This window comes from Bidens hawaiensis, unplaced genomic scaffold (assembly GCF_021521415.1).
Source record: "Bidens hawaiensis isolate Kalapana, Puna unplaced genomic scaffold, B.hawaiensis_p1.1 tig00057673_1, whole genome shotgun sequence".
In the NCBI taxonomy this organism is placed as follows: domain Eukaryota; kingdom Viridiplantae; phylum Streptophyta; class Magnoliopsida; order Asterales; family Asteraceae; genus Bidens; species Bidens hawaiensis.
The window spans coordinates 22,286-32,886 of NW_027500391.1; positions in this window are offsets into that span (position 1 = coordinate 22,286).

Genomic DNA, 10,601 nt, shown 5'->3' on the forward strand with positions numbered 1-10,601 from the left:
TAAATCCAAGCCTTAAACGAAGAAATAAGTGAAAAGACGAAGAAAAACGAAAGAAAACCCAAGCAATACCTCAACCATGCCCCCATGCTTCTTAAACCATGCCCCCATGCTTTTGAACACAAGAAAAGACAAAATTCTACAAGAAAAGACAAATACTGAAGACAAAAGCACGAGGCCGTGCCACTCAACCATGGGGTCGTGGTCATCTTTAGATAAGACAAAATAGAATTAAGCACATGTTGTTAAAAAGCATGGGCTCGTGCCTCAAAAGCACGCCCCGTGGTGAGTCATCATGTACGATCTGACAACATGCAACTGGGACACCTGGACAAGGGGTCGTGCCCCTCTCTCCAGACAACCTATAAATAGAGGGTTAAGTTGCACTCATTTGGTGTGCTTGAATAAGATCTCTAAACGATTTCTCTTATAAAAACACCCACATTACACTCATATTGAAGATCTTGTGAGGAGTTTGAAGGCTTGGAGGTTATCATCATCCATCATCATCAACATCACCATAATCCATCATCATTAAGAAGGGAGATTCATTCACATTTGGTTAGATTGTTCTAGTTTAATCATGTTTTTGATATCATCATCTCTTTTTATGTTCATAACAATGCTCATTATGAGCTAAACTCCAATTACCATCTATAATCTATGAAGAAGCTTTGTTTTACTTGATTATGTGAAACATGTGGTTTAGTTTGGTATAGTACATGGTTATTTTGCAATTATCCATTGATGAAGAAATGTTTTATCACGTTAACTCAATATATCAAAGTTGATGATTTATAATCATTCATGTTAACTCATGTTCTTGGAAACTAGAAATAGTAAAAAGAATACTTTGATACCTTATTCAAGATAAAACATGGATCCTTATATTGTACTTAGAAATGATGAGATATAAGCTATGATCTATTTCTCTAATTTTGATAATTCTGAAATAACATTGTTAACACGATTGCTTAGGTTATCATGCTAGTTAAAGAAATCATATGTTAATGGAATGTGTAATTATAATCTAATTAAATCAACCAAGGGGGAGATTGTGTGAGTTAACTACAACCACTCAAAGTTGTTAGGATTGGTATTTGAGAAATCGAAGTCAATCCTCATCGTTCTACTATACCAAACTGCTTGTCTACTTAAATTGGCATTCTCGTGGTAGTATGACATTAGGAAAGGATGGACTTTAAAATGCGCATGCTACTTACTTTTATGTCATATAATATGTTCACTTAGAAATGAGGGACTATTCTATCATATATTCTTAGGACAAGTTTATCACATGTTTATTTAATAATCATCAAGGAATAATGGAGTGGATTCTTGATATTAGATGGTAAACCTTCATATAATTGAATTACTCACTTAGAATTTCTCTTCTTGTCACCTATATATTATATATAAGTATTTCTAATTTATAAAAAGTTTAAAAAATCAGTCTAAAAATGACTAAACCCTCTGATTAAAGTAAGGCAAAGATTCATTATTAGAAACATTAGTGTCAACAGATCGATACTTGGTTCTTACCAACACTATCCTACATATATGATAGGTACACTTGCCTATTTTGTGTGTGTTTAGTTTTAATAGAAATCATTTTTATAAATTTAAAGCACGATCTTGTGCAAAGCTTAAAACCCCCACTCAGTTAATGATGTCCTAAAGGTAATCAAATAATTATTAACTAAAAATAAGCTAATCTAGACACTAAGTAATAATTCTAGACTCTTAAACTACTAACCGGCAAGTGAACCGGTCGACTCTAGTACAGCTAAGTAAGTCCGGATATCGAACCCACGAGACTCTTTAAATTACGAAACTAGCAAATAAGACTCAACTACAAGACACGACTATTTATTAATAATATTTGAGGGGGAATTTAATACTAATAATTAAAACTTAATAATTAACTAATGATTACTTTAATTAAACTAATACTAAACTAATTAATAAAATATAAAACCCTAACACTAATAATAATAATAATAATAATAATAATAATAATAATAATAAAACATAATCATTACCATTTAATTAATTAATTTAATATAAAAACTTAACCTAAATAATTTAACTAAAGAAAACAATTAAGAAAACTTGGATTGATTCAGATGACAAAGATAACTACCCAGGCCAGAATCCCCAAATTTACGGTTTTTAAATAAACGGAAAACTCAAGTTATGGAACTGAGATCATAAAATAGACCCTTGACAGAAAACCCGAACATGACCCTTGAACCTCAAGAAGACGCCTATGGATTTCTAACAAGTTTTAAGACTCATCAGTTATTAATTAAACTTCCTTACGGTTATTTAATAGCTTACGTCTAAGTATCTTTTATGACGAAAACCTACCTTACAGCGCGGAATTCAAAGATAGCAAAGTAGACTCAATTAACTTAATAGACTGAGCTGACAATCAAACCTAGACGGACTCCTTACGAAGAACTAAATCTAGCAATCCTGACCAACAAAGATCTATTAATAGCCTATCACCTTACAGCTTTCTAGGCTGGCAGTTCACTTTTATCTATTTAACTGATTTTATTGTTTCTATGATTTTAATGCATACTAATCACAAATTAGTCAAGAACATACATTAAATGACCTAACCAAACCATATCCTATGAAACAATCAACAAGGGCAATGTGAAACAATAAATTTAAGTAAACAAAACTAAAAAATCATACGCATCAATTAAATCAAACTCAACCGTTTACTTAGAACATAAAATCCATAACGAAACGAAATCCAAACAAAATCAAACCGAACAATGGTTCATCATGACCTAGGTAGTATAAAAAGTTTAGCCTAGCATCTTAAAATCAAAGAAACTAAAATTATTAAGTTCAACAACCAAGCTCATAATTAAAATAATAAATTCAAACCGACTATGATGATGCTTAGTTGAGTAGGTGTTGAACCCAAACGATCTCTACTTGAACCAAAGACTTTCTCTCTTATCAATATTCTTCTTTTCGGCTCTCTGTTCTTTCAATCAATCTGTCGACTCACCAACGAATCCCCATTCTCTACCAAATAATGCCATCAAATAATATTATATATATGTGCTATGTTGGGCCCAAAACAACCGACCAACCTCTTGTTTCCTTTTCTTGCGTCTAAGGGTCCTGCTTCCACTAAATAATCCCTCACATCTTAACTTCAGCCCAAGACCCATTTAGAAGCCCACTGACATATATTTTTGTTTCTAACCTGCGTAACTCAAATTAAGATTCCTATCAAAACTTCAAATATACATATACTATAATAAATTATAATAATAATAATAATAATATGATGATGATCTTTTCTTTTTATTCTCTACTAACTAACCCCCAACGTTTTATTATTATTATTATTATTTAAATAAAAATCACCACATATATTATATCATTATATTGTATAATAGTTCATGTAGTTTAATAATGAATATAATATGTTTACAGTTTCATTCAACGCTCTAAAATTTAATAAAATTATTTTATTTTAGCTCATTATCTCTTGAACGCTTTAAATTTAAATATAAACCGCTTTAGACTAATATTTAATAAAGACCAATTCAAAACCAAAGTGTAGAAAAGTATTAATATAAAATATGTCTAATTTGGCTCACATCGGTTAATAACTTAAGCACTCACACGCACGCACATCATCCATCATTTTCTAAAAATTTTCCCCAACTCATTCTCCATTTCTATCTTTATATTCTATTTTTTATTATTCTTTCTCTTTCTTACATTTATAATCTTAACTAATAACTATTTTGTCTTATTATCATTGTCATTTTAAATTGATTTCTAATATATTTTTATAGAAGTTTGACTATCTAATTATTAATTTTGGGTGAACCGGAATCGCTTATTTAGGTCGGGTTAACCCAACACATGAAATTCAATTCGTTTTGAAGGCTTTTGGTTTGTATATGAAAGCTGGTATGCGATATTCATTTAAACGCCACATGAATATTTAATTGAATGCACCGTAAATTACCCATAAATTGCAATGTTAGCAGGCTTGTATGTTGCAGATACATACCAAAGAAAAATAACATGAAGCATGAGACTTTCAAGATCCAAAACATAAGTTCCATATGACATTATGAAAAATTAGTATGCCACAACAAATAACTAGCTAACGACATAATTCTATCAATACTCTAACTAGCTAATTACTTGCCAAAAGCCAAAACATAGTTATAAAAATTTAACGTGACCTCGTTTATTCTAGAGAATAGAGTAGCCATTGACGTTCAATTAGATCTTCTTGAAGTTGATGATGTGTCGAGCTATCTCTAATATGAAGATAGCGCTCAATGAAGTCCATATACTCAGTTGTGTGATCGCGCGGCAATTCAGGGAGATCATCAAGTTGATCATACTCAAATTTAAGATTATCACCATCATCAAGCTCATGTTTAATGATCATATTATGTAAAATAACACATGCTTTTCATTATAGTTGTTAGTTCACTCGCTTTGAACATCCGGGAAGGTCCTCGAATTATTGCAAATCTTTGTTGAAGTACACCAAATGCTTGCTTGACATCTTTTCTTGCCGATTCTTGTGTTTTTGCAAAATATATATTCTTATTCCCTCTTGTGATGGAATCGTCTTTACAAAAGTGCACCACTTAGGACAAATACCATCCGCAAGGTAATATCCCATCGTATAATCGTTACCGTTGACTGTGTAATTGACTGGAGGAGCACGTCCTTGCGCAGGTTCCAAGAAAATAAATGACCTCTCTAACACATTAATGTCATTATTTGAACTGGGCATACCAAAAAATGCATGCATATCCATAGATCATATATAGAAACCGCCTCTAAAATAATAGAAGTTTCACGAATATGGCCAGAGTATATACATATCTAGGCCGAGGGACAATTTTCCTCTTCCAATGCATCCAGTCGATACTTTTGATTATTCCGTGGAATCCTTGTTTTCACCAACAGCCAGTAATCGACTAATATCGTCAGGGGTTGGTAACCGCAAAAATTCAGTTGAAAAAAACACTTACTATTGCTTCACAAAAAGTTTTAGGCTCTCCATTTTGGTTCTTTCACCAATGCGTATGTATTCATCCATAAAATCTCCGGTAACCTCGTACGCCATCATTCTTAATGCTGCAGTTATCTTTTGCATAGCAGAGAACCCAAGTCTTCCGACATTGTCTCTTTGTTTAAATAAGAACGACTCGTTAGACTCAACCTCATTTACAAAGAGGGTGCCTCATCCGAAATCTCCTTCGAAATAGAATTGAGGGATATACCATATCTTCTAAAAAATAACCAGGAATAGACGCTCGTGACCTTGAATGCTATCGCATTGAATAAACTTACGAAGTTGGAGATTATCATGATAACTTGATGACTGTCCATCGATATCCTCATTACGTTCAACATCGCTCTTATCTTAGAGGACAAGTATGCCAACAATTTGCGAAAGAATGTAGGAGCCATGTGATGAAAATCATATGCTGCAAATAAAGTAGAGTATGCTAACATATCAAATATGAATTGCATATAACCTTAGTTATACGCAAGTGGCAGTGTGAATAGTACCCGTTACATTTTGGTTTACTTTGATTTGTATTAAATCTGTACAAAAGAAGATTATGTTCTCTCTTATTTTTAAGCATAATGATCTAAAAACTTTTATTTAGTAATTTGTTTTGTAAGACAGCGGCATATATTTTTTTTGTTTATATCAATTTCACAGTGCTAACATTGGGCTTATGTGTAGTATTATTTTAAATTTGCATGCAAGTCTAATGTGTGAAGCTGCAAATGTTTTGAGTCTTTGAATATAAGTTATCTAGCATTTGGTGCTTTTAATACTTAGCTAACTGTTATAGACTTCAAATGAAAGTTTCCTCTGTTCCTTTTTAGGTCATACACAGCTTTCGTTCGCTATATCCGACAGAAGTCATGTTGTCAGTTAAGAAACTACATATGCAATATAATTTGTATAGGTAATTATAAAAACTTTTGCTGTGCTATATGTATATCACTTATATATTACCTATTTATATAGATGTTTTAATCAAGTCATCTAAACTAAACAACTTAATGTGCTAAATCATGTGAATTCCTGCAGCTTTATGTAAATGTGAAAGTGGATGATCCAGATCATACATGACATCATTTACGTGAAACACGTTATGATTCGGACCGATTAACTTGTAATTTGCTATACTAAACAATATTGCAGAATAATACTGTAAAGGATTAACAACACATTTACTTATAAACTCTGATATATTGATATAACATATTGAGTACAAAATAAGGACTGTTACAAAATAATGAACATGAAAGCCTATTTATACTGCTACAGTACCTACGCAAAGTCATGGTTAGCGTATAAGACTTATACGACTGTGTAAGTCTTATACGAATGATTGTGGCATATACGCTGTAAGCAGGTTACATAATTGACAGTTTCAGTCCTTTACAAAACAAAATATTACATAACAAGCCCATAAGACTTAGCTTTAGACATTAATGCTCTAATAAACTCCCTCTTGGATAATGCTATATTTTAATTACAAACAATATCCTAAATCTTATTTATTATAACTAATGATATAGTAGACCTCGGTCATATCAACTTGAAAATTTGGATCTATAAAATTACCCATGGCTACTTGACAGCACCCCAGGCATCCGAAGATCCATTCTGTTGACCTCGGTCGAATCTATAGAAGTGATGGTGAATAAAATTTGAAGAAAACGCCATCATAGCATCAGATCATCTATCCAATATACGGACAGATGATATAATGGAAAATAATTCACCAACTCGCGGATATTAGACTTGAACAGAATTCTTGTGATCTTCCTTTCGTCCTTTCATTGTAAATCCATGAACAAATCATCACTTTATCATCTTCTAAATCATCATCAGTTGAATCAGCAATCTTCAACTGCAATTTCAAAACACCGTTAATAAAAACAAGAATATAATCAAATCACTTTTAATGCAAACTGTTAAACGAGCTCAGCTTCAACACTTTAACAATCCAACTTTCGAAAGACTCATTCCAAATATTTGAACCACATACAATGTAATATATGATTAAAAAAAATATTCATACCTTAACAGAGACACAACTAGAAAAAATTTAATCTGAATCAAGAAACCGGTATGGACATTTATGTGTAACAGACTTAAGTAGAGAAGTGCAGTACATAAACACTTCATAACTGAGCAATAATACTGAAGCAACCTGATTGTCGGCCAGCCTCGAGGCTTGCGTCAACAGTAGACCAACTAGATCTTTCTAAAACATATTATATTCTAGTTTTCCTATAATTCCAAACGTAGAAGTCAACGTATAAGCCTATAGAACTTATACGTCGTTTAAGTCAAAATGACTTACACGCCGCGTAAGTTCATAACCTTATGCGTTCCAATTTAGGTCAAAATCAATCTGGACAAAATCAACAACAATAATCAAATCAAAATAGCCCATTTGATTCGGAATATCATCGTTAAGCATATACACATCAAAACCCTATGTCAACAGTTCAAAATCTCATTCAATTAAAACCAAATGCATAAAACACTGTTCACAGACGATAATAACAATCCAGATCTATCATTCAAGCTTGATATATACCTTGATTAATCCTTGCAGTGTGCAAATCAACCACAAGAAACAACAAGTACAGTTTATACAGACACATATGATCAAGAAATACGGACACAATAGACAGCGTGTATGTTATTTAGAGAGACAACAGATAAGCAGATAAGAAATAATATGCGTATAAGTTCTCATTTATATTGCCCACATATCCTCCCATGTAAGTTAATTGACTTATACGCCGTATAAGCCGGATAGACTTATCCGCCTGTGTAAGTTAATTACTTATCCATTTGCAATTTTTTTAAAACCTTGAAAAATTTCACACATACGATTCTGATCAAGTACAAATTAATGACCTTGATGAATCCTTTTGAAATTTTGAACAAATTTGATTGTAAAACATTCAATTTCTCAAATTTTGAAAATTTAAGCAAGTCAAAATTAATGACCATGAAAAAATCTCATTAACTTTTAAACCCAAATTTTGAAAATATTTGCCAGAAACAACCACTCGATACCGGTTCTTGGATATCCAGAGCCGAATCACCATTCACCAAAATCGAAAATAATATAGAAATATAAAATCTTTTTGGTTTAAGAATAAGAATGTTGTAAGAAGAAATACATCAAAATAAGAACTAATTACAAACATAAAGAAACATATTTTTGTGAGTTGAGCAAGGAATCATATTGATCAATCCGTTCTTCCATCACAGTTTTCAGTTTTATTATGTCTGATGTTAAGTCGATTATGGATATTGTTGTCCACTTAAATTTTAGTAACAAAAGATTTAGTGACATCAGTGATATGATTAAGGTTCAATTAAGCACATAATATCATAACATGATCAGATTCTAATCTTGATTCAGGCTTATTTTGATTTTTACCATGTCACCCAAACTTGACTTAAACCTTAGAACCAGTAGATCAAAACATTTTAAAAATTTTAACTTTTGGCAATCATAGCAACGGTTTTCCACAACAAGGCATACCCCGTTATCAAGCAATACACCAAGCTTCCTTTGCCAAGGATGTGTATGCACGATTCCATCTGTCGACTTACATCCATTGTATTCCCCTGAGGTCCGTTTCTTATTGGTATTAAGACGAGTGCAAGGGAGGAACAATGTATGCTAACAATTTTGATCAAGTCAGTAGTGAATTTTGTACTTTTGCACATAGCGATCACGTTTAGTGACTTATCATGGGTTCGCTCCTTTGAGCAAGATTTTAAGCATTCATTTGAATACCCAGATGAAAACCGTATAAAGACCTCATGGCTCCAGAAACCTAATGCATCCCATCAATACATGATTTAAGGCCATAAAACCATACACCATTGAAATGTAGACCGTGTACTAGACGCTTAAACAATTTATTTTTGGTGATCTACTGAAACATAAGGCTTGAGTATGACAGGCTATTACATTTCTGCCTTCATTACCAAGACTTTTGCTATAATACTAACCCATCTTTCAACATGGAAAGTTATGTTTATATCACTTATTCCCTTACTTGTTTGTCCAAATGCCTATCCATACACCGAACATTAAGCAATAGACTTTTATTCTTTAATTTTCCGGATTTGGAACAAGACAATCAATGTACTATCATTTTCCTTTTATGTTTCAAAACTCATTTTGAGGACAATTTTCTGTTGTTTTTGAATTTTTCACATTTTTCAATGTTTTTTGCTTTTAAGATTTTTCAAATGTTTTTGTATTTTAAGATTTTTCAAATGTTTTTGTATTTTTCCCAAACCATTTCTACCCCTAAAATCAAAAACCATTAAATTAAATATTTACAAAAATCAAATTTGACCTGGTGAACGGTCATTCAATGATCGGAATCCATAACCTCGGGATCACTCACTTCCCCACCGCCCAATTTCTTTATATCATTAAACCCCAACAAATACAAAAATATGTTTTTATCCAAAGATTTAGTAAAAAGATCAGCCTTTTGTTCGTCGGTGTAAATTTTGTCTACGGTAATCAACTTCTTCTCGTAACAATAACGGATGAAGTGATACCTTATGTCAATATGTTTTGTTTTCGAGTGACTTACCGGGTTTTTAGTTAAGGAAATAGCAGCTGTTTTATCTACAAAATAGGAGTAGTAAGAAAATTCAAACCGTAGTCGTGCATTTGTTGTTGTATCCACAAAACCTGGGAACAGCAGCTAGAAGCAACTACATACTCGGCCTCATATTTGGATAGCGACACAATTGTCTGCTTCTTACACTGCCACGTCACCAACCTGCTACCAAAAAATTGACATCCGGCGGTGGTAGATTTGGCGTTCAGCTTGCAGCTACCATAGTCAGAATCAGAATAAACTCTCAGCTCAAATACATCATCTCGAGGATACCAAAGACCGACCCCTGGACACCCCTTAAGATACCGAAGTATACACTTCACCAATGTCAGGTGAGAGACCCTTGTACTGGATTGATATTGGGCACACAAACACATCGAATACATGATGTCTGGCCTTGAAGCACTAAGATACATGAGGGAACCAATCATAGAACGGTAGCGTGTCTCATCGACCTTCTCCCCGGTGGGATCAGGACCAATTCCATGATTTAGTGGGATTGGAGTGTTGCTCGGTGATGAGTCAGCCATATTGAACTTTTCGTGGATATCGTTGACCTATTTTGTCTGGTGAATGAAAATCCCATAGACCCTTGTTCGACTTGCAATCCTAAGAAAGACTTCAACTCTCCCATAGCGCTCATTTCAAACTTCGACTTCATAACATCCTCAAAATCTTTGCACAGAACATCATTCGTTGACCCAAAAATGATATCGTCCACATAGACCTGAACTATTAACAAATGTCCATCCACTTCCTTGGTAGATAGTGTACAATCGACAGTGCCACGAACAAAGCTATTATCCAACAAATGTTGAGACAATGTGTCATACCAAGCTCTCGGGGCTTGATGTAGACCGTAAAGAACTTTTCAAGCAGGTACACTTTATCTT